This window comes from Pongo pygmaeus, chromosome 3 (genome assembly GCF_028885625.2).
Source record: "Pongo pygmaeus isolate AG05252 chromosome 3, NHGRI_mPonPyg2-v2.0_pri, whole genome shotgun sequence".
Lineage (NCBI taxonomy): Eukaryota > Metazoa > Chordata > Mammalia > Primates > Hominidae > Pongo > Pongo pygmaeus.
The window spans coordinates 111,175,745-111,199,612 of NC_072376.2; the positions used below are offsets into that span (position 1 = coordinate 111,175,745).

At 39.3% G+C, this 23,868-nt stretch overlaps 1 long non-coding RNA gene across 1 annotated transcript; it reads right to left on the reverse strand.

Moving 5' to 3' along the window:
* Nucleotides 1-625: 625 nt before the first annotated feature.
* Nucleotides 626-23,868, reverse strand: LOC129034722 (uncharacterized). The gene is made up of 3 exons (XR_008501988.1): nt 23,769-23,868; nt 22,497-22,697; nt 626-757 (listed from the first exon to the last, which is right to left on the reverse strand). It is a non-coding gene; the product is annotated as an uncharacterized LOC129034722 (long non-coding RNA).

Below are 23,868 nucleotides of genomic sequence, written 5' to 3' on the forward strand. Positions count from 1 at the left end.
GAATGCATATACTCTTGTGACTTTAGCAGCAGCCTGATGTAGTCTACCAGCCACCTGGTCAAGGGCACTGCAGCCTCCACCTTCTGGGCTCAAGCAATTCTCCTGTCTCAGCCTCCCAAGTCCTGGGATTACAGGCCTGTGCCACCATACCCAGCTAATTTTGTATTTTTAGTAGAGATGGGGTTTCACCATGTTGACCAGGCTGGTCACGAACTCCTGACCTCAGGTGATCCACCTGCATTGGCCTCCAAAAGTGCTGGGATTACAGGCGTGAGCCACCGCGCCTGGCCTGTTTCATTCTTGTAAGGCAAAAGTACTTGCATGTTCCCTTACATTCCTACCTCCAAACAATTTCAGAATGCCATTCCCCAGTCCACAAACTCCACCCTTCCATCTGTCACCAAAATCTAAGTATTTTGCAGAGTTAAGCATAATTCAACTCCTTATGAAATCTGCCCCATTTAACACTGGGCATGCTAATCATATCCAATAATTTCTCCTGTCACCGTTTGGTTTCTTTTACCTTCTAAAAGCTTTACTTCTGTGATATATGCCTTTCTGATGGAACTATAATTACTGGAACATTGAATTTAATGTCCAGAAATAGGAATAGATATTAGCAGATCAGATATTCATTTAGGTTTTATTACAAAGAATCAATTGATTCAACAACAAAAACTTACTCATCTTACACACAAAAAAAAACACATCTCCTGTTAATACATCTGTTTCCATGGTTCTTGCCCTAAGATTGTACCTGGAAAAAAGTAGACAAACAGAAATAAGAACATGGGTTGGAATGGTTTCAGTGCTACAGTTCCAACAAAGTGTGATATGTGTATGATGAATATTCAAAATGGGATTGTGAAAAAACACCTCTTCCAATTAATTCTTTTTTATTTTTTTCATTTTTCTTTTCTGTACTAGTAGCATTTACTAAATGCAGTTAGTAGGAATAAAAATTAATTAAATTAACCAAGTCTTAATGCCTTATATCTGAATCATTTATTTGAATGACATCAAGACTGAGAGAATAAGTTTTAAAATTTAAACACAATGGTGCATCCGCTGTGGAAAACAGTTTGGTGGTTCCTTACAGTATTAACCACAGAATTACTATATGATCCAGCAATTCTGCTCCTAGGTCTATACCCCAAAGAATTGAAAGCAGGGACCCAAACAGATACTTGTATACCAATGCTCATAGCAGCACAATAGCCAAAAGGTGGAAAGAACCCAAGTGGCCATCAACATATTTCACATTTTGTTTGAATGGATAAACAAAATGTGATATACAGCTACAATGGAATGTTATTCAGCCTTAAAAGGGAACAAGATTCTGATAGTTGCTACAACATGGATAAACATCAAAAACACTATGCCAAGTGAAATAAAACAGACACAAAGGGACAAATATTGTATGATTCCACTTATACGAGGTACCTAGAGCAGTCAGATTCATGACTGCTGCTTCATGAATCTCACTGCTCTAGGTACTTCACATAAGTTGAATCATGAACCCTCAAATCTAAAATAAAATTAAAAGAAAATCTAATTGTAAAAATAAATTAAGACATTATTACATCTAAAAGGATCTACTTTGCTGGGGAATTTGTCCAAGCATCCCTTTAAACAGGGAGCTGCTTCCCTCATAAACTTAATTGTTCACTAATGGATCATTAACACCCCAACCAAAGCTGTTGAGAGCAGAAACACTATTTGGATTTAACCTATAAATTAACTTTGAAAAAGTTATGTAATAATTTTACTAATATCTTATCGAGAGAGTCGGGAGGTTACGGGATTGACTTGGAACCAGTTTCTGGGCTAATTGGAAGGAGGTACAAAGAAGCTTTAGAGAAGCAGCTCAGGAAGCTGGAAGACTCTGTCCAGCACAGTCTTGGGCAAGAAATCAGCCCACCTTCGCTTCTGTCCTCTTATAGGAGGCACTGGCCCCTCTCAAGCCTCACATGAGAATTCAACACAGCTGAGGTGAGTTGGGCTGTGGCAGTGAGAGAGCACAGCTGCCTTCCAAGCTGATGACCCGAGTTTTCATTTTAATAGTTCAGCTACCTTTTCTAGTAAATAGTGAACCCTTTGAGGTCAAGGATCAAGTTTTCTTTGTAGCATGCTGCCTTGCAAGTATTTCACACATGCTGAGTGAATAATATTATTTTATAAAAAGTGAATACATTAATGAATGACTAATAAAAAATGACAACAGAAGGTCCAACAACATGGTTATAAATCAGCTCTGAATTTTTAATATTTAGATCTTTGAGTCATAAAAGTTCAAATGACCCACACGATTTTCCTTAGAAACACTCCTCAAAGCATAAAGTGAGAAAAATTGTGTTTAAGTTTATTCTATCTTGTGTTACAAAAGGGATATATTTTCTATTGCTTTTGTAACTCTGCCTTGTACCCAAATGCACCACATTCATAATAAGTACTGTTGACAGAATGAATGACAAGGCAAAAAATAGCTCGCAGTACTTTTCATTTTTTACAAGTGTGGAAAGCATATTAAACAATTTGCTGATTAAAAATATGCGTGTTTTGACTTGCATATGAATCAAATTAACATACATAAATCCAACATCTTCACATCACTAGATTCACAGCCATAACCAATATAATTTTCCATGTTTCTTCAAATTCATCAATTCCAGAGTAACATAATTAAGTTATTAGGCATAAAATACACAGTAATGATTTATAACTGAAAACTAACTTTTGTTTTAATTCAATGATCATTTATCCTCTAAAAGTAAAAACAGTACAAGATCATTGAAAATCTAAGACTTTTTTTTTTTTTTAAATAAAATAGAGATGGGGTTTCACTATGTTCACCAGGCTGGTCTCATTGAACTCCTGACCTCAACTGATCCTCCCACCGAGGCCTCCCAAAGTGCTGGAATTACAGGCATGAGCCACTGCGCCTGGCCGAAAATCTAAGATTTGATGTTGAATTTAGCTCTATAAATACTTACTACCACTAAGGGAAACTAAAGTTTGAGGTATAGAACAAGAACTCTTATCCCTCAGTATGATTAATTCCTATAAATGAAAGTACTATGTTGAATCCTAGCACCTTGCTGAGTTATATAGCCCCAGAAATGTGCAAGCTTCCAAGCTGCAGTTTCCATAACTTCACCTCCTACCTGCCTCTTTACTCTAGCTGGTCCATCCCCACCTTCTTTTCTCCAGGACTCTGGTTTAGGGCAGGGAAGACTCTCTGGGAACCAGACAAACACTCTGTACACTGTTACACTAACGGACCAGGCAACGGTCCTGGGAGGAAGAACACATCCAAGCTGCAAACCTGGGTCAGACTACACCAGGTCTGGGCCAAGCCAACTAAGAGGACCCAAGGGCTGTTATTAAAAGACACCCTGTCCCTTCCTCTTAGCTCTGCAGTCCCTTAGGATTCACCACCACCTGGAGCACCTCTCTAGGATCAAGAAAGTAGCCTGAGTAGAATCTCTAGCACCCAGCCTCCCCTTACAGCCTGCTATTGGTATACATCTGACACTATAAATCTGGCACCATATAAATGCCCAGCACTTTGGTCACTGAGTCCTTCCAGAGCTGCTGGCACTGAGCCTATGAGAGCAACAGGCATCTTTCTAGCAGAATGTTTTCTAACCTTGTCTTGTGATATGAATTCTCCAGGGCTGTTGATATAAACATAGATCCCAGGACCTTTCTCTAAGCATTCATATTTATAGTGGGTCTATTTGGGATCCAGGAATCTGAATGTTTAACTAGTGCCCAGGTAATACTCTTCAGCTGGGAATATTGGAAAATACTGTGTTCAAGCACTCTTCAAAGTGCTCACCCTAGTCTCTTGGTGAGGGGAGTTGCTGTTTGTGGATTTAAACCTTGTCCTCTATGGAGATGATTAAAGTGAGAATTCTGGGAAGTCTATGTAAATCCAAGGCATGTTACCATTACCATGATTACATACCTTTAGCCACAGCCACCAGGACACTAAGCACAGTCTGGGTGAGCCTCTTCTCAATGCACAGGGCTAAGTGACTGAGAGCCTAGAAGATGGAGTAGGACAAGGAGTGGCCAAAGGCAGTGGAGAGAGGGAGGAGGAGCAAAGCCTGAAATCTGGAAATCAATGCATACGTATTTCAATCCACAATTGCTTTGGCTGCTGATACAAATCAAAGGAAGAAGGAGGGAGATGCAGGGAAAAAATGTAAACAGCTAGGTAAGTGCAGCATTCTGCTAAACATGAATTTTCAGATATTAAAGAATGAATATCTTAGGAAATTTATTCATTTATTTATTGAACTTCCAATTTTAGTTTTTAGTACTGCTATGTAAATGAATCTGAGCTGGATTCCTCAACTCAACTAGGTGCTAAGATAAGCATCTGTATGAAGGGATACTCATGAGTTTTACTGATTGCCACTCTGGGAAAAGATTTCTATCCTGCCAATTTTGCTGCCGACTTACACCATGAATTACAGAGGGATGTAGCTAGAGCATAGTCCCCTCACAGACACAAATATCAGGACCTTCCCTACAATATGGATGAAGAAAATTTGCAATGATGCCAGAAATGAAAGAAATGAGTATTGTTGCAGGGTGCTGGAAGATAATTTGGAGATAACAACTACTCTCTTCTTGAGACTTGAACAAGAAGTTGTGAGCTAAATAGTAGCCTGCAGAATCACCTGGCATTAATACAAGGAAAGCCTTGCTCCATGTCTCCTTAAAAAAAGATGAACACAGTCTCTGTGATTGAAATATGTGCCTGCATAGTAACAAGGCAATGGACTAGCTTTTTATGATCCCTTCTAGACCTGTGATTATACAGCGAAATATTAACAATGAATGCAACCTCAGCAAAGGCACATTGTACAAGAAAATAGCATGTATGAGAAAAGAGGTTAAATCGTCTAAATGCAATTATTTAGTAAGAATCCTTCAAGTGTCTGAATAACTTTTTTCTTAAATATAGGAATTTAAAGTTAAGTATCCTCAAGTCAGAAATTTATCTTACTCTCTTTAGAAGTTGTGGTTCCTTCTATTGTGACAAACTTTCCCAAAGAGTGAGATGCAGCCAGGACAAAGCTTTGGGACAACTAGGGAGTATACTAGATGCCAAAAGTATATTAGGGCCAAATATGCCTCACAGTAGCCTCCCTTGACAGTCACATAAAATATGCAAAAAAGATACTTAACAATTCTCATTTTCAATTATAATGCCTTAGGTCTCATTACTTTTTCCTCAGATCAGTATAAGGAAGAAAGTTTTTCCGTGCTCATCCTGCTGATAAAACTTCAATCACTGAAACTTTCCCTTTAAAACTAACAAGGCTTTTTATCTCCCTCCGATGGCCCGATAATGATTTTACAGGCCACTCAGAATTACCAGAGAGAGCTGAAACTGGAGCAGCAGAAATAAATGAGATCCCTGTAGATAAACCACATAATTCAGGGCAGTCAGGAGTTGCAGCCTCTTCCCTCACTTAACCTTGTACCAAGGCTGCTGTGGGTAATTTGATTCCCTGTGTACCTTTCTCTGTCGGAATGGAGAGTGAATTTTAGGGAGATGTCAGACTGGCAGAAGGGGAGACAACACCCTGTGAAGGAAGGAAAACTGCTAAAGAATTTAGGAGATTTAACCGAATTATGCCACCTAAGATCGATTATTTCACTACTCAAAAATCTTAATTTCCTTATCTGAAAGAGAGAAGGTGGCACTGAACCTGTGAGATAGAGATCCTGAGATCTGCAAGGACTCTCTAAAGTCCTTGCTTGGGGCAAGTGGGGAAGTAAGTGGGCTCTGGGCTGTGGTTCTCTCAGAATGGTTCTGCTTTGGTCTGTTTACACATCGGGATTTCATGTAAGATTTCATTTTCTAAAAGGTATCCGATGCTAAAGAAAGTTAAAACATCTGTTTCCTTCTAGCTCTACCACCCTCTGATTTTTTTTAATAGTCTATGATAAGAGGAGATGAATGCCTGCTAAAGCGACCAGAAGGCTCTCAGTAAAAAGTACTAACTAGATATCAATAGAATCTGCAAAACGAAGAGGTGCTTGAAAGATGTGAAAGAGGAAACTTAAAGAGAAATCCAGATGGCACATCCCTCTTCCTGGCTAGGTAAGAGGCTGTCTCACTCTTGCTTTCTCACAGCCAAATTTCTGCCCTTTCTCCAGTGGTGCTCAACTCTGGCTGCCCAGCAGATCCCCTGTGGTGGTATTAAATGATAGAAGGGTCTGATCTCCCACTCTGGGGATTCTGATTCAACAGATGTGGTTTCTAACATCCAGAGGTGGTTTTGACTTGTAACTAGGATTGAGAATTTCTGCCTGGCGTCAGCTCTTCGACCTTTAATAAAACTGTTCTCTTAAAAGACATTGATGGTCAGGCGCGATGGCTCACGTCTGTAATCCCAGCACTTTGGGAGGTCGAGGCGGGCGGATCACAAAGTCAGGAGATCCAGACCATCCTGGCTAACACGGTGAAACCCCGTCTCTACTAAAAAATATATATAAAAAATTAGCCGGGCGTGGTGGTGGGCGCCTGTAGTCCCAGCTACTCGGGAGGCTGAGGCAGGAGAATGGCGTGAACCCGGGAGGTGGAGCTTGCAATGAGCCGAGATCGCGTCACTGCACTCCAGCCTGGGTGAGACTCCATCTCACAAAAACAAAAAACAAAAAACAAAAACATTGATGACACCCCACAATGTCAGTTATCATTTTTAGGTAGATGACTCCAAATCTAATCCTCTATAAACAATCACTTTCTATTCGGGTGTCTCATCAACTTTTTTTCCAACAACCAGTCTTGCCTTCCAAGGTCCTCTTATCTGTAGTAGCCCAACCCTTCTTCCAGTGACTCAGGCTCCCGGTGACTTGAAGGCATCCAAGACTACCATTCCCTGTGCCCCAGAATCCCATCTGCACAAACATACCAAACCTACCCTTGAAACTGATCCTAAACCAGGTCCTTGCTTTCCATTCCTCCTGCCACTCTTCAAACCAGGCTCCCTTTATTACTTGATAAATTGTTTACAGTCATGTGATCGGAGTGTCATTCTCCCATCTTTACCCACTATGATCCACCCCAATCTGACTTGTTAGCTCCTTATTCAAAACTGCAATGGCTCCCCGCTGACTACCTTTTAAAAACAAACCCCTTCATCTATCTCTTAGATTTCACAATAGGAACCCAATCTAAGTTTCCAGGCTTATCTTTGATTACATAGCAGCATGAACACAATCCACCATCTAAAGAGCATTACCCTTTCTTCCGTAAACATGTCCTAGGCTTTTCAGATCCTATGCCTTTGCCCTTACTCCTCTCTCCACCTAAAATACCCTCCTCTCCTTTGTAAGCCACCTCCTTCCCAATGGCTCTCCAGCTCTTTCCAAATGAATCTGAATGGCAGTAACATTGGCTTGACTCTTCCACAGCAGTCATAACATCCTGTCTTGCAGCATGCTTAACTTCTCTCTCCTCGTTTGCTGAGGTCTTGCTTCTTCAGAGCACTGCCCTGTGAGCCTTGTCACTGTATGGAAAGAGAGTGGGCTTTGGAGCCAGTGATCCCTGTGTTTAAATTCCAGCTCTACCAACAAACAGCCATTTGAATTTTTAAATTATTTGAACTGTTCAAATTATTTAGCCCTTTCCTGCCTTAGTTTCTCCATCTGTAAAATGGGAATATTAATATCCAATTCCTAGAATTAAGATGAAGTCTGAGATAATGCATGTAAAGTGCCTGACACACACACAAAGGCTTTCAACAAATGGTAGTTCCCATTAACAAATGTCAAACAGAGGCTTGACAGGCTTGTATCTATATTGGAAGGTTGCACCCCACTAATCCAGCTTGATGGAACCATTTTCTGTAGATATTCACTACCTGGTCCTTCTCACCTGTTAAGAAGATTACAGGGCTATTTTTATTTTTGAGACAATACTCTGAAGCAGAGAAGTAATAGCTTCCTCCCTATTATCTGTCTGTTTGCCAGTAGTAATAAGGATTGGTGGTAATAGTGAAATGACAGGTAGACAAGAACAGGAAGAAAGAGCAGCAAGAAAACTCTAAATTAAAATATTCAGCACTTACTGACAGACATAAAATATCCACAATTGGCTGGGTGTGGTGGCTCACACCTGTAATCCCAGCAATTTGGGAGGCCAAAGCGGACAGATCGCTTGAGCCCAGGAGTTCCAGACCACCCTGGGCAACATGGTGAAACCTCATCTCTACAAAAAATACAAAAATTAACTGGGGGTGGTGGCATGCACCTGTAGTCCCGGCTACTCAAGAGGCTGAGGTGGGAAGATCATCTGAGCCTGGGGAGGTCAAGGCAGTGAGCCAAGATTGCACCCCTGCGCTCCAGCCTGGCTGACAGCGTGAGACCTCGTCTCAAAAAAAAAAAAAAAAGCTGAAAACCTTCCAAAATAAATATTATCAAGTTGCAAATGTAGTAAATAAAGGAATAATTCACCACAGTCAGCTAGCTTATTTCAGAGAGGTAGAAGTTATCAAATAATAGGAAATCCATTAACATAATACATCCAATCATTATGTCAAATACAAAAGAATAGACTTGCTTCTATACATGCTTAAAACATATTTGGTAAGAATCAACAGCAATCCCTGATAATAGTATTTTAAGAGGAGAAATAGAAAAAATATTTACTCAATATAAGAAAAAGTATTCGATTAAAACCAATAGCCATCATTATATTTAATAGCAAAACATTAGTGATATTCCCATTAAAATATGCACAAAAAAGGAATATTGTTTAATATAGTTCTGAAAGCTGTGATCAATGCAATAACATGATACAAAAGATATCCTATTAACAAAGAAGAGATAAAATGATACTTATTTTGTGACAGTTATTGTACAACTATAAGTCCAAATAAATAATTTGAAAATTGTTTAAGCACAAGGGGCTGAAAGTACGATAGGCAGAAATCAAAAGCATTCCAATATAATTGTAATAATCAGCTAGAAACTTTTAAATGTATGTATATGTATTTTATATATATGGTTTACCTTTTCTAAAAAAGATTTGAGATGGTTTTAAAAGAAAAGCCCATATAGTAGTAAAAAGAAAAAATATATAAAACATCTAGAAGTAGCTTTAATGCATAATGTCTTTCAAATAGTCAAAGAAAAGAACAAAATTTTATTAAGATATATTTATTAAAGTTTGAGAAAATGGAAAAATACACTATGTTCCTGGGCAGAAAAATGTTGATATAAATATTTAAATATTTTCCAAATAATGTAGGTTTAACCAAGACATTCAACAAGTATTTATTGAGCACCCACTGTATACCAAGCAAAATGCTAGGTACTAGGGATACAGTCATGAACAACACAAAGGCTCTGCCCTCCTGGTGTTTCAATTCTTGCGGAGTTGGCACAATAAACAAATAAAGCCTTAATATAATATAGTGTCAAGTAACAATATGTGCCTTGAATAAAAATAAAATAGGGTTGCGGAATAGAGAATGAAAGAAGGGGGATGTGGTCAGGGAAGGTCTTTGAGGGAGTAACATTGGAACAGCTACTTGAATAAAGTGTAGGAGAGAGCCATGTGGCTATCTGGGAGAGCAGTATTTCTTGCAGAGGGAACAGCAAATGCAAAGGCCGCAACATGCTACCAGCTTGATATAGTCCAGAAACTGCAAGAAATGTAGTGTTGCACTGGGCGCAGTGGCTCACGCCTATAATCCCAGCACTTTGGGAGCCCGAGGCGGGAGAATCACCTGAGGTCAGGAGTTCAAGACCAGCCTGACCAACATGGAAAAACCCCATCTCTACTAAAAATACAAAAAAATTAGCCTGTAATCCCAGCTACTCGGGAGGCTGAGGTAGGAGAATCGCTTGAACCTGGGAGGCAGAGGTTGCGGTGAGCCAAGATCACACCACTGCACTCCAGCCTGGGCAACAAGAGCAAAACTCTATCTCAAAAAAAAAAAAAAAAAGAAAGAAAGAAAAGAAAAGAAATGCAGTGTTGCTAAAGCAGAGTGCATAAAGTGGGTACCTGTGGGAGATGAAGATGGAGGTAACGTGAGGGCAGATTGTGCAGGCCCTTGTAGAACAGGACTTTGGGGTATAAGTCTTGTGGTAGCTATTTTGACCAGGTGAGGATGTGATCTAATAAGGTTTTTTTAAAGAGCTGTCTGGTCTTGATGCTGAGAATAGACAGAGTACAGGTGAGGGGAAAATAGAGCAGTAAGAACAGTTAGAAGGTTATTTCAGTAATTCAGTCTGGAAAAGATAGGCTTGTACTTGTGTAGTAGGGGTGGAAAGAACCAGAAGTAGATTTCAGATAGATTTTGGAGATAGACATAAAAGATTTGCTGATGGGTTGGATATGAAGGGTGGGACCAAGAGAGGAATACAGGTTGGTCCCTTGATTTTTGTCCTGAAGCTACTGATTAGATCACGGTGCTAATTACTTCACTGGGGAAGACTGGGAAAGGAGCAGGAGCTGGAGATTGAAACCAGGAGTCTTAAGACATGTTAAGTTTGAAATGTCTGTTAGACTCCAGGTGGAAGTGGTGATGTTGAGCAGGCAGTTGCTAAAAGAGCATGAAACTCATAGAAACATGTTGGGCCATCAACAGATAGATGGAATGTACAGCCAGAGGATTGGATGAGGTCATCCACGGAGAGAATGCAGAGAGAATCCTGGGGCTCACCAACATGAAGAATTTGGGACAAGAAAGAAGATCCAGCAGAGAAGACTGAAAGAAGGCAGCTAATAAAATAGGAGAGAACCTGGAGAGCACAGAGTCTTAGAGGCCAAGAAAGTGGTTTAATATAATCGCTATCAAAGCATTCGTGGTTTATTTTTGTTAACTGACAAAAGGATTCTAAAACATACCTGAAAAGTATAATTCACACCTAGGATAATGGATCATTCTGCCACATTGTTCCTTTTTCACAACTGATATGAACATGATATTTTCATGACTTTGTAAAATAAAAATGGAATCTTTCTAATATTTTTAAAAAACTGCTTGCTTATGTAAGCCTTCTGTCTCTCACTGTATAACTCCTCCACTTTTATACGGGGCACACATGTTTCTGTCACTTTCCTGGAGCCCTTGTAGCAAATTAATAAAATCTAGCACATGCTTGAAGGAAAATTTGTCTAGGACATTTTGTTTTTGAGATTCATAAATTGACTCTATTTTACATAAGAATCTATTATGCCATAGGAAGCTTATTAAACCCTTGAGCAGGAACAAATTATTCAATAAATGGTGATGAGATGAATGCCTAGAAATACAAAAACTTTGATTTCTCAGTTCATTCCACACACCAAAGTGAATTCTAGATTGGTTAAACATTTAAATATTTAAAAATTTAACAGTAGAAACATTTGAAGAAAACATGGATATTTATTTATAAAACTTCTACAAGGGGGAAGTTTTCCTATACTAGAAATAACAGGAAAAACTATAAAGACCAGCAGATCTATAAAAATGAGAAATTCTATACACAAAACAACTATTAGGCAAATATTAAAATGGAAAAATGTTTTCCATAAAATGGCAAAGTTAATATAGTTTCTACATAAAGACCTCAGGCAAACAGATATGAAAACTGGTAGGGTCCCTGTTGATAGCTGGCCGATATAATATTTATGAAAGAGATCATTACCCAAAAGAGAAAATTCATCTAGTCAACACATATATGCAAGCATGTTGATCCTTGATAGTAACCAAAGAAACAACACAAAAAAATTGTGCTCATTTTTCACTAATACTATTACTAAAGGTTAGTTTTTTTGTTGTTTTGGTTTTGTTTTTGACACAGGGTCTCACTCTGTTGCTTGGGCTAGAGTGCAGTGGCACAATCATGGCTCACTGCATTCTTGAATTCCTTGGTTCAAGAGATCTTCCCATCTCAGCCTCCTGAGTAGCTGGGACTACAGGCACATGCCACCACTCCCTGATAATTTAAAACAATGTTGTTTTTTTTTTTTGTAGAAATGGGGTCTGCTATGTTGCCCAGGCTGGTCTTGAACTCCTGACCTCAAGGAGTCCTCCCACCTCGGCATCCCAAAATGCTGGATTACCAGTGTGAGCCACTGCACCCAGCCCTAAAGATTTGTTTTTAAAAATAATAATATACATCCTTGGGAAAGGTTCAGTTAAGGGGACTCTCTTTTGTACTGATGATATAAATTTAGACAAGCGATTTGAATTTGTATCAAGATCCCCTCAAAAAGAAAAGTCTGTATTCAGTGGGTGACTTGGCATCTCCACTTGTAGACTATCTTAAAGAAATATAAAGCTTTTCATAAAAATAAATGAAAATATATATCCCATTATTTATAATTACCTACAAATGGAAATGAAAGTTTTGCAGATACAGTGGACTTGAAATGGTTAAATTAGAAAACAGTCTTTCCTGTTGGAGCCAGAAAATAATTTCTAATAACGTTACAAAGGAAGCTTCACTGCATGCATTCTTTTGCCCAGTGGGGATCTCTTTGTAGCCCTGACCCCAATCAGTAAGTTACTTCGCCCACCAAAAGAAGAAGAATTTAGCTTCCATCCACACAATGTGGGCACAACCTACAGGCTGCTGACCAGGGAACACGGAGAACCAGATTAAAGGGCTGGAAAACTACAGGGTCATGCAAATAGAAAGAGAAGCTTCCTCTGATAACAAACAAGCATCAATAGGCATTCTTGCAGAGTTTATTGAAGGAAAACAATGTCTCCTTTGCAATAAAATCGATATAGGCTATTATTTTGAGCAAACTCAAAGACAGAATTTCTGCAGAGAAATTAGGGTGAAAAATGAAAGAAAATGACATTCCTGAAAATACTGCCTTAGGACAAGGCTCTTGAGGAAGATCATCAGCAGAACTTAGGTAAAGTCCAAAGCAGGGGAATCGGGCTCAGACTTCACACTCCAAGCATGCATTCATTTATTCACTCATTCATTCTTTCAGTAATTTATGTGTTGACGTAGCAAATATTTATTGAGCAGCAAATATATGCTAGACACTAAGCAAATATTGGAGGTTAAATTACCTTAGTGAAAAAGACAAGAAAAGTATGCTTTCATGGATTGTATAATAGTGGCAAAGCTAGGCCTTAAAACAATAAAAAAATTATTTAAGTTCAAATTGATAAGTACTAACAACAAAGAAGTTTTGAAATCTGTGAGAGTGAGTGACAGGAGAACCTAACCTAACTCAGGGGATCAGATAATTCATTTGGGGGTTTCTAAGAGATTTGAAATTTTTAATGAACTTTTAAAGGTGAAAGATATTTACCTAAGGTAATCATTTTTACCAATTCCTTACTGGGGACAGAAATGGAAACTTAACCTATTTGTGGTTTACTGAATATACAATATACATATATTTTCTATAGAGTTAAATATTAACTATAGGTTTTATACCATTGTATGAATTCCAGCAAACACATTCTAGTATTTCTATAAAGACCTAAATTATTCTTTTGAATAGATACTTAGGCTGAGAGGAACCTTCCCATCTATTTATTAAAGAGTATGGTATTTAACATCATTTTTTTCTGTCTAGTTATTCTAACAATGCCAAACCATAACCATTTAGTATAGGCATTTCAAGATAATACATCAATTCAAAACAAGTATGCATTGAGTGTGTGTTGTGTGCTAAGCTGTGTTTTTGCAGCTGAGATAACAGTGGTGAGGAAAACAGACAAGGTCCCTGACTTTCTGGAATTTACATCTTAAAATGAACTTAACTTGTTTCTAATGTTCTAATTGACATTTCCGATAGCAATGGGAATGATCACTTTACTGCATATTGTATTCTCATCAATAGCGAGTACTATCATTACTTGCTTTTATAGAAGGAAAGTACAAAAAAAATGAAGGCATTGTTATGGGTTGAATTGTGTCCTCCCAAAAAAGATATGTTGAAGTCTTAAGCCCTACTACCTCAGAAATGTGACCTTATTTGGAAACAGGGCTTATGCAGATGTAGACAAGTTAAGATGAAATCATTAAAGTGGTCCCGACTCCAATTGACTGTTCTCCTTGTGAATGCCATGTGAAGAGAAGGCAGAGATCGGGGTCATGCAATTATAAGCTAAGCAACACCGATTGCCAGCAACCACCAGAAGCTAGGAGAGAGGCACTGAACAGATTCTCCCTCACGACCTCAGAAGGAACCAGCCCTGCCAACTCCTTGATCTCTGACTTCTGCCCTCCAGACAGAGACAATACACTTGTTGGTTAAGCCACCCAGTTTGTGGTACTTTGTTATGTTAGCCCTATTAAACCAATATAGGTATGTTTCTTAAGTTGGGTTCCACTGGAAGCAGAGATTTACAAATGACTTGGGTGGTAATTGATGTTTGACACGTGCTCAGGATATAAATCTCACTCTCGAAAGTATCATGATGTTTTGTTTTCTCTTATTTTCCCTGTAGTTTTAGACATAAAAGATAATGAAGCAGGCGGTGGCATGTCTGTAATCCCAGTACTTTGATAAGCCAAGGTGAGAGGATTGCTTGAGGTCAGGAGTTTGAGACCAGCCTGGGCAACATAGTGAGACCCCTTCTGTACAAAAAATTAAAAAAAAAAATAGCCTGCCATGGTGGCATGTGCCTGTAGCCCTACTTACACTGGAGGCTGAGGCAGGGGGATCTCATAAGTCCAAGAATTCAAGGCCATAGTGAGCTAGGATCTTGCAATTGCATTCCAGCCTGGGTGGCAGACAGAGACCCTGTCTCTAATTTAAAACAAAGAAAGATAACCGAGCAAACCAGAGACTGCCAATGGGCAATGAAGGCCTTTACCATGAATTGACAAATTTGGGTAATCAGTGATTAGAATTGGATGCAGGAGGAGTGGATCTAGCTTTTGGGAGGCTTGAAGTTTATTTAATCTTCTCTTTAAGAAAAAGAGTATAAAATTATAAATATAAAATTAGATACAAAAGTAAATATTTATTTAGAATAGAAAGAAATAAAAAATAAATTACAAACATTAGAAAGATGATAAATACTATGAATAACCATACATCTAGAACTCTATTTTTGTTTTTTAATTCTCTGACAGCTTTTTATATTTTTCTGCATATTTTGGCTGCATATTCTTTGATCACCTCTTTAACATCAATTTTGTAACATGGCTTTCTAAAGATAGAAAATAGCCTTCCTCTAGCATGGTTGGTCTAAATTTGTGTTTTATTATTGATAGATGGGATGCATAAAACATGCAACCTCACACATAGATGTGTTCACTGCTACAGGATTATGCATCAGAAACCCGAGAATTCTGATAAAATCTACTTTAGATGATTTTCATGAAAATGTATTTTGGGTTTATAATTATGTATAATGTACTTTCCTGAACAGGAGAGAATTTCTGTCTTGATGGGGCATTGATGAGAATTGAATTCTGTGTTTACAAGTTTACATGTCTGATGTTCGAAGGAATTTTCCACAGAATTTCTTCTGGCTCTGCACATTGCAGACGTTGCTTATCTCTCTTCCCACATACTCCTACTACAGGGCAGGTTCTTGTCCTGATATGGCCTCTGGCCCTAGTCCTTTCAACATCATGCCTGGTATGTTGGCTCAAGGGCAGGAGGAGAATCTAGAAGTCATTTCTATGCCAGATCAGCCAGTAATAGCTTAACTATGTAAGGAAGTGACTTGACCCTCATAAATATATCCTACTAAAACCACAACTTATTTAATATATTCCCCAATTCAACTTCCCCTTAGCCAGCTCCCCAAAACACTTATGTCCCCAGTAACACCACCTGACTGCAATGTAATAGATGGGAAGTCAAAGTGGAAAGAGACAAGGGTCATAACCAATTGCAATAAAAATATTTTACTTTTGAGCCAGGTGCAGTGGCTCAAGCCTATAATCCAAGTGACTTGGGAGGCAGAGCCAGGTGTTTAAGGCTGCAGTGAGCTATGACCATGGCACTGCACTCCAGCATGGGCCACAGAGCAAAACCCTATTTCTAAAAAAAAGAAAGAAAGAAAGAAAAGAAAAGAAAAAAAAGAAAAAAATTTACGTTTGCATATTTTACAAAAATCTACAAGTATGTGAATGTATGTGTCAGGATCCTTCCTAGGACCTTGTAAGGAGCCCAGGCATGAGAGGACCCACCATGAGAGGGGCCTGAAGCTTAACCTTCACTCATACGTCAGAGTAACCTGCCTTCCACAGTGCTAAATGAATGATCTGAAGCTTTGTCACAGTTTGTTTTTTTTTTGAGAAGGAGTTTTGCTGTTGTTGCCCAGGCTGGAGTGCAATGGCACAGTCTCAGCTCACTGCAACCCCAACCTCCCAGGTTCAAGTGATTCTCCTGCCTCAGCCTCCCGAGTAGCTGGGATTATATGTGCCCGACACCACACCTGGCTAATTTTTTGTATTTTTAGTAAAGACAGGGTTTCACCATGTTGGCCAGGTTGGTCTCAAACTCCTGACCTCAGGTGATCCACCTGCCTCAGCCTCCCAAAGTGTTGGGATTACAAGTGTGAGCCACTGTGCCCGGCCAGGTAAGTTCTTTATATATTTAATTTTTTATCATTTAGGCTTTGGCAACAGGGAATGAAATTTAGACCATCCCTCTGGGGTAAGGGGAGGCTATGATGAGTGGGAAAGAGAGTGAGTAAACGAGAGAGGAATGGTTATAAGAGTTGGAAAGTGGTAATATGGATGGAAATAATAAGCTGTGAGTGTAAAATACAAGCATTTTTTTCTGACTCTTCCACTTCTGACATAAAAAGATAGAAGATAATCTTCAAAGAGGAGCTGTTAGCCTGGCTTATGTAACAAAGAGAGTCAGAAGACTTGGTTTTGTTAAATCCGGAAAGGTCTGCGATTGAGGACCTACCCACTGAAAGTTAATTTGAGTTATTACTTTATACTTTATTCATATGTGGGCCTAAGACCAAATGCTTTTAATTAATTTGTTTATAAATGGAATGTGCACAAGGGTTGTTTTGAGCAATAGTGATAAATATATTTGAATATGCCCAAGTTTTGTTATTTGTCATAGTGATAATAATGATAATATTAGTTTGTGGGCCTAGCGAATACTGTTTGGTTTTACATTGTTTGGTCCAACTGAAGCCACCAGTGTTAAGGTAAAAATTGCCCTTGTCTATAGGGTAGATTTCTTTATAGTAAAAGAGGTGCTCTTTTGATTAATAATTAAATGTAGGTCTTCAGATAGAGGAAAGGCAAAGAAATGATCTCAAAGACATTAATATACAATTCGTATCCTTTAGTGAGTATAAAAACAAAAGCACAATCTAACAGATCATTAAAAGTAACAAGGAGTTTAACAGGCTTTGACTTTGGTCAAAAATTACTTAGGTGTCCTCCCTAACCACGACGTACCCATCGCCTGGTTTAACATGGAGCAGTAGGGAGAAAGGACATGCCGATGAAAAGCCTCAGGCTCTTTAACTGCCTTGACTTGGTCTGTCCTGTATTAGTTTTCTGTTGCTGTTGTAAGAAATTACCATAAACTTGGTGGCTTTAAACAACACAAATATATTACTTTATAGCTCTTATACCGGAAGTCGAACATCGATCTGGCTGGGCTAAAATCGAGCTGTCAGCAGGGCTGCACTCCTTTCTGGAGGTTCTAGGCAGGGAATTCCTTTCCTTGGCTTTCCTGGCTTCTGAAGGATGCCCACACTCACGGCCCTTACTCTCCATCTTCATGTCAGCAACGTAGGATCACTCTGACCCTTCTTCCATTGTCACAACTTTTTCTAACCACAGCTGGGAAAGGTTCTTCACTTTTCAGGACTCATGTGATTAGATTGGGCCTGCCAGGCTAATCCAAGATAATCTCTCCATCTCAAGGTCCTTAATTCAATCACTTCTGCAAAGTCCCTTTTGCCACGTGAGATAGCATATTCATGGGTTCTAGAGATTGAAATGTGGACATCTTTGAAGGGCCATTATACTGTCTACCACATTTCCGTAGCCTAAAACAGAATTGGGGGAGGCACAGTGGCCAGCAGCCTTCCCAGCTCCTTCCTACTCTACTGCAAGGGACATTTTATGGAATAGTGCCAATGTGTAGCCTTCCAGAGAGGTTTTCCAACATGGTAATGTGAGAATGAGGGGGGTGAGAATGGCTCCTCTCCTTAAAATTAATAATAAAGATTATTGATAAAATCTCTCCTCTTAAGAACTTTGAGTGTTGTGTTTTGCATGAGTTGAGTGACTATCTAGCCTGAACACACAACCAAGAGATAAAATACTATTTTTGTTATTATTTGTCTTGGCCTGATTTAAACTGCTGATTCCACAATAAAATCAACGGGCATCAAAGTCCATTTCCAGATTCCTGAGAGTCTCATTTCCTTTCATTGCTCCTTTGCCATTTTGTGCTTTCCTGATTTTGCGCAAATATTTGCAATTTGGGTGGGGGCCACAGTTTACCAGTCAACCCAGAATTCTTTTCACCTGCATGCTATTATTCAACTTGTTGTATAACAAAGCTTCTTTGAACTTTACATATCAAAGAAAAAAATCACTCTTTCTTAGACTAACATCTAAAGCAGCTCAGTGTGCACAAAGAGAGAGATGCCACTGTTGCAACTGACTTCAAGACCTAACAGATCTTCTGGCAGACTGTCCCCTATTGACTGGAGATCTTTGATGTTTAAAATTATTGTTTTTATGTAGATGTTACTCTCTGCTAAGTAATCCTATCCTTTTTATGCTTTTCCATTAAAACTATTTACAATCAAGACATTAACCGCTATCCTGTTCTTTCTTTGTTTTGCTAATTATGATACACAGATGCTGTTGCACAATCGAGGCAGTTGTTTGTATACTACAATAATGAATGAATAGATGAATGAATGAACAAAAGGTACAATGTTGTGTGGCAGATAAGCTCAAGTCTATCAAGTCTTGGTTCCATCTATTATATCTCTATGGCTTTGGGCTACTTAGCTTCTCTGGACCTCAGTTTCCTCATCTAGAAAATGAGGCTAATAGTCCCCAGAGTGTGATGTTCCCCTTCCTGTGTCTATGTGTTCTCATTGCGCACATGTACCATAAAACCTAAAGTATAATAATAATAATAATAATAATAATAATAATAAAAGAAGAAAAAAAAAGGTTAATAAAAAAAAAAAAAAAAGAAAATGAGGCTAATAATGCCTACCTTGTAAGTTTATCGTAAATATTTGGGATAATATATGTAAAATGCCTGAAGCACAGAAACAGGCAGTAAATCTCTCTCTCTCTCTCTCTCAATAGGAATCAGTAACCAGTGTTTTGCTCTTTGGGGATTACACAGCTAACCCTCAATAATCCACATGTGGGTTATTCTCTTTGCAAATTAGCTCCAGCACATTTTTAAAGTAAGTAGATTTTCCCATGAACTCCTCGTTTACTCTTGGCTGACTTCCCACCACCAATCTCATGTGTGTTTATATAATACAAACAATTTAATATTAAGCTATGTGTTACTTTCGTAGAAAGGTAAATTTGCGTCCACAAATAAGATACATTAAAAAAACCAAACGTGTATGACATTTGAAATTCTGTAACTTGCAATGACTTGCCAAGTTGCTGAAAAAGCCAGATGGAAAATTTTTAATTTTATTGTATTAAAAGGGGGAACAGGATTGTGTGGCCAAATAATTGTGTGGTTTTGTAAATTTTAAATTTTCTTTTTACTTCCAACTCTCAGACCATGTCTGTGTATAAACACCAATATTAATTTTCACCCAACAGCTCTTCTGGCATCTAAAATGTTTGCTGTCACTGGTTCAGTTGAGATAATCAGATCAGTAATGTCTAACCTCAGTCCCATTCCTGGGCCCCTGGAGAGAAGAGTTAATGGAATCAAGGCTGGCTCGTGAGTTATCAGCTACTCCACAAAGCTGAGTCTCATAGATTAATGCAGAACTGGCAAGCCTAAAGTCCTGGGGAAAAGGCTGAAGTGATACATGGGGATGGTTAAAAACAGCTGTAAACATTTGAAAATGAAGGTCTTAGGTACGGTATAGAGGGTAAAGCATCACAATTCCAAACAAAATTAAAGATATTGCACCTCTAATACATTACCAGAGGCTAGTAAATAAAGATTTAAAAAGAAGGAAAAAATATAACACCTAAGTATTCCTGACGTTTATTGAGGATGAAGAAAAAAATGAATAGAAAGAAAAGAAGGCAAAGACCGAAGAACCTTCCCTGGAAGAGCAGGGCTGTGCTTTGGCATCAGGAGCCAAACCCCACACCCACCTGTGCTAGCGGGCTCTACTACCTAGCTAGGAAGGACAGGGTGCTTGTTGTGTGCTTGCTTCAACAGCTTCATTGAGATAAAGTTCACATGCCTGAAGAGTCACCCATTTAAAGTATGCAATTTAGTAGTTTTTAGCATATTCCCAGATATGTGCAATCATCACCGCAACTTTAGAATGTTTCCTTCAGCCCAGAAAGCAACCTTGTACCCTTGAGCTCTGACTCTCATACATTCTCCTGTTCATCGCTCAGCCCATGCAACCACTAATCTACTTTCTGTATCTATAGATTTTCCTATTCTGGACATTTCCTATAAATGAAAATGCAACTTTTGTGACTTATTGCACTTAGCATCGTGTTTTCAAGGTCCATCCATGCTGCAGTGTCTATCGGTACTTCATTTCTTTTTATAGCTGAATAATATTCTATTGTGTGGCTATGCCACATTTTGCTTATCCATTCAGCAGCTGAAGGACATTTGGGTTGTTTTCACTTTGGGACTATTGTGGATAATTTGAATAAACATTCACGTCGAGGTTTTTGTATAGACATATGTTTCCATTTCTCTTGTGTATGTACCTAGCAGTGGAATTGTTGGGTCATGTGGCAACTCTCTGCCTGTTCGAGAAACTGCCAGGCTGTTTTCCAAAGTGCCTGTACCATTTCACATTCCAGCAGCAGCGCATAAGGTTTCTCTACAACCTCATCTATCATGTGTGCTCATCTTCTGGCTTTACATAGCTTCTTCTATGTGACAAGAGAAATGAGATAAAAATATAGGATTTGCTTTCTAGGCAAAAGAACCCACTGTTATTAATATTCTAAGAAATGCTTATTTTCTACTTGATAGTTCTAGTACAAATGTGAGCTGACTTTTTTTTCAGGATGTACTATAATAATTTGAGTGGTGAAGAGAAAATCCAATGCTGAATGTGAAATATGTAAAAAATATTTCCTGTGTTACCACTTAAACAGTAAATAGCCCAAAGCCTCCCCCAATACCCCACCACCTCACCACCTTGAACTGGGCAATTCTTACTCATCTTTCAGTTCTCTGGATGCCTTCCCCTAGTCACTGGCTTGAGATAGGTCACCTTGGGGTGAAGCTCCCATGGCACCTCTACTTCCTCTGACAAAACGTGCCTCAGAGTTTTGTTTTGTTTGTTATCATTATTCCATATCCGCCTTGTCCTCTAGTCTGTAAGGCACTGGGGCAGAGTGACCTTGGCTGTCTTTCCTACAGTATCTCCATCATCTAGCCATGTGTGTACTCCATAAGTATTTGCTGAATGAAGACGCAAAAAAGGTTTTCCACTAAGAAGTTTTCCTGCTTACTAAACTTTTCAGTGAATGTGTATAAATTAGGCTTCACTAAAGTGTTTGCTTTGTTTATGAAAAACCCAAGCTGCATCTTAGCTCTTTGGCACACTCCAAGAACAGGCTTATTTTACCATCAAATTCTTCCCTGAGTCAGCTAATGCTAAGTAAGGTATGTTCAATACTTTTCTGAAAACTATCCTAATCTCCCCTAACAGAGGCCAGAGTGTAGCTGAAACAGCTCTTCTGACATTTAGGAAGCTCTGATTCTGTCAGTCATTTTCTGTTCTTTATCATGTTTTTTTCAAAGGAAAAAGCTGTTTTCCTGTGTGTGAGAACATTCTCTCTTATCTAATAATGCTCAATTGTCTTTCTGTTCCATTAGTGTGCAGGAAACCACCTGTCCAATTGAGATCAGAGCTACAGATGTCAAAGTGTCTCATTTTATATAGATGTGCAGCTGTCAGATCAGAGATCAAAGGCTTCTCTTTAATGAAAACAAGTCATCTTTACCAACATGACTGTAGAATTTATACGAATACAGTTATCTGGATTGAATGATTGGCATTCATCTTTTTCGAGCTCCCATCATTTTAACAATGACTTAGCTTTCCCGACTTCCTCAAGTAAAAGAACGAGGGAAACATCCTAATCTCTGCTCCCTCTCCTCTAATTCTGCTCCTATTTCTCTGGTCCCTGTACCAGAGGATTCATAATGGTCTCCCATGGGTCGTGTTTGAGAGAGTTTTATTTGACCAAATGCATATAAAAAAGATTGTTGGGATTAAGGGCCAGTATTTTCAAATTGGAAGATTTCACATAAAAATCAGATCTCCAATTTTTCTTGAAAAATCACACTGAGTTGTATTCTCAAAGACAAATATTGTAGTGTAGTCACTAAGGTGGTTTCCAACGATGCTTACCTCCTGATTTGCATGCCTTTGTCAAATCTCCCCCCCTTGAGAGTGCGGTGAACTTGGCTCACTTCTAATTAACAGAATCCAGCAACAATGATAGGATGTCACTTCTGAGATTGGGTTACAAAAAGACTGCCTTCCATCTTTCTTCTTCGCTTGCTCTGGAGAGGCGCTGACTGCCCTGTTATGAGCTGCCCTAAGGAGAGGCTCATATGAAAAGGAAACAATTCCATCAGCCATCAGCCACCAGGGACCTGAGGCCTGCCAACAACCACATGAATGAGTTCAGAAGTAGATCCTCCCTCAGTTGAACCTTAAGCCAAGACCACAGACACAGCTGACACCTTTATTATTGTCTTGTGAGAGACCATGGATTAGAGGACCCAGTTAAACCATGCCTGGATTCCTGGCCCACAAAAACTGTGAGAAAATATGTTTGTGTTTTAAGTCAATACGTGTTGGGGTAATTTGTTACCCAGCAATAGATAACCATTGCAGTAACCATTAGTGATCAGCTGGAGCTGAGCACAGCTGTGCCCTTTGGAAGGCATGCATTCTCTCTGCTTGCACTTGTCCAGCCCCCCCATGGTCACTGAGACCCTGCTCTATGCTGTGTATTAATCCACTATTCATTCAGTCACCCCATCAGGACCTCCCTTGATCCACCAGTTACTAAGTGCTATAGGAGATACCTCTGGTTTTCATTCCCTCTTCTTTGCTCTGCATGTCCTAATCATGGTTCGATCCCTCCTGTTTTCGTGCTTGGACTTTAGCAGCTGTCTCCTAATTCCTCTCGGTTTATGTCCCACTGGCCTCCAATTCATCCCTCCATGCTACTGCCAGACAGCTATTTCTAAATGCTCTTCGGGATGAAATCTAAACTTTTGGCTTGGTTTCCAAGGCCCTCCAGGATGACCAAGCCCCCCCTCATGCTCCAGCCACATCTCTCCCACACCTCCCTTTGCCACTGCTGGGAACTATGCACTCTAGTCACCCGAAACTCCTCACTCCTCCTCGAATGCGCCTAGCTGCACCATATTTCTGGGCCTTTGCCCACCCTGATCCTTTGGCCTACAATGAAATGCCCTTCTCTGCCCCCCTGCCTCATGACCACACCTCACCTTTCTAGCATCACCTCCTCTGTGAAGCCATTGCTAAATCATGCCCCCAAGTAATCTACTGCTGCTTGCTGGTGCCCCTACAGCCATCTGTTCATGCTGGTCTCTTGGTGTCTGGATCACCCAATCACACTTGCTGCCTCATCTGTCATTATCTCACCTGGAGGGAATGGTGGCAAGATCACCACTTCTGTACCTGCACTGTCCAGCATAGTGCCCAGCACAGGGGAGATGACTCAACTCACAACAGTGTTTCTGCA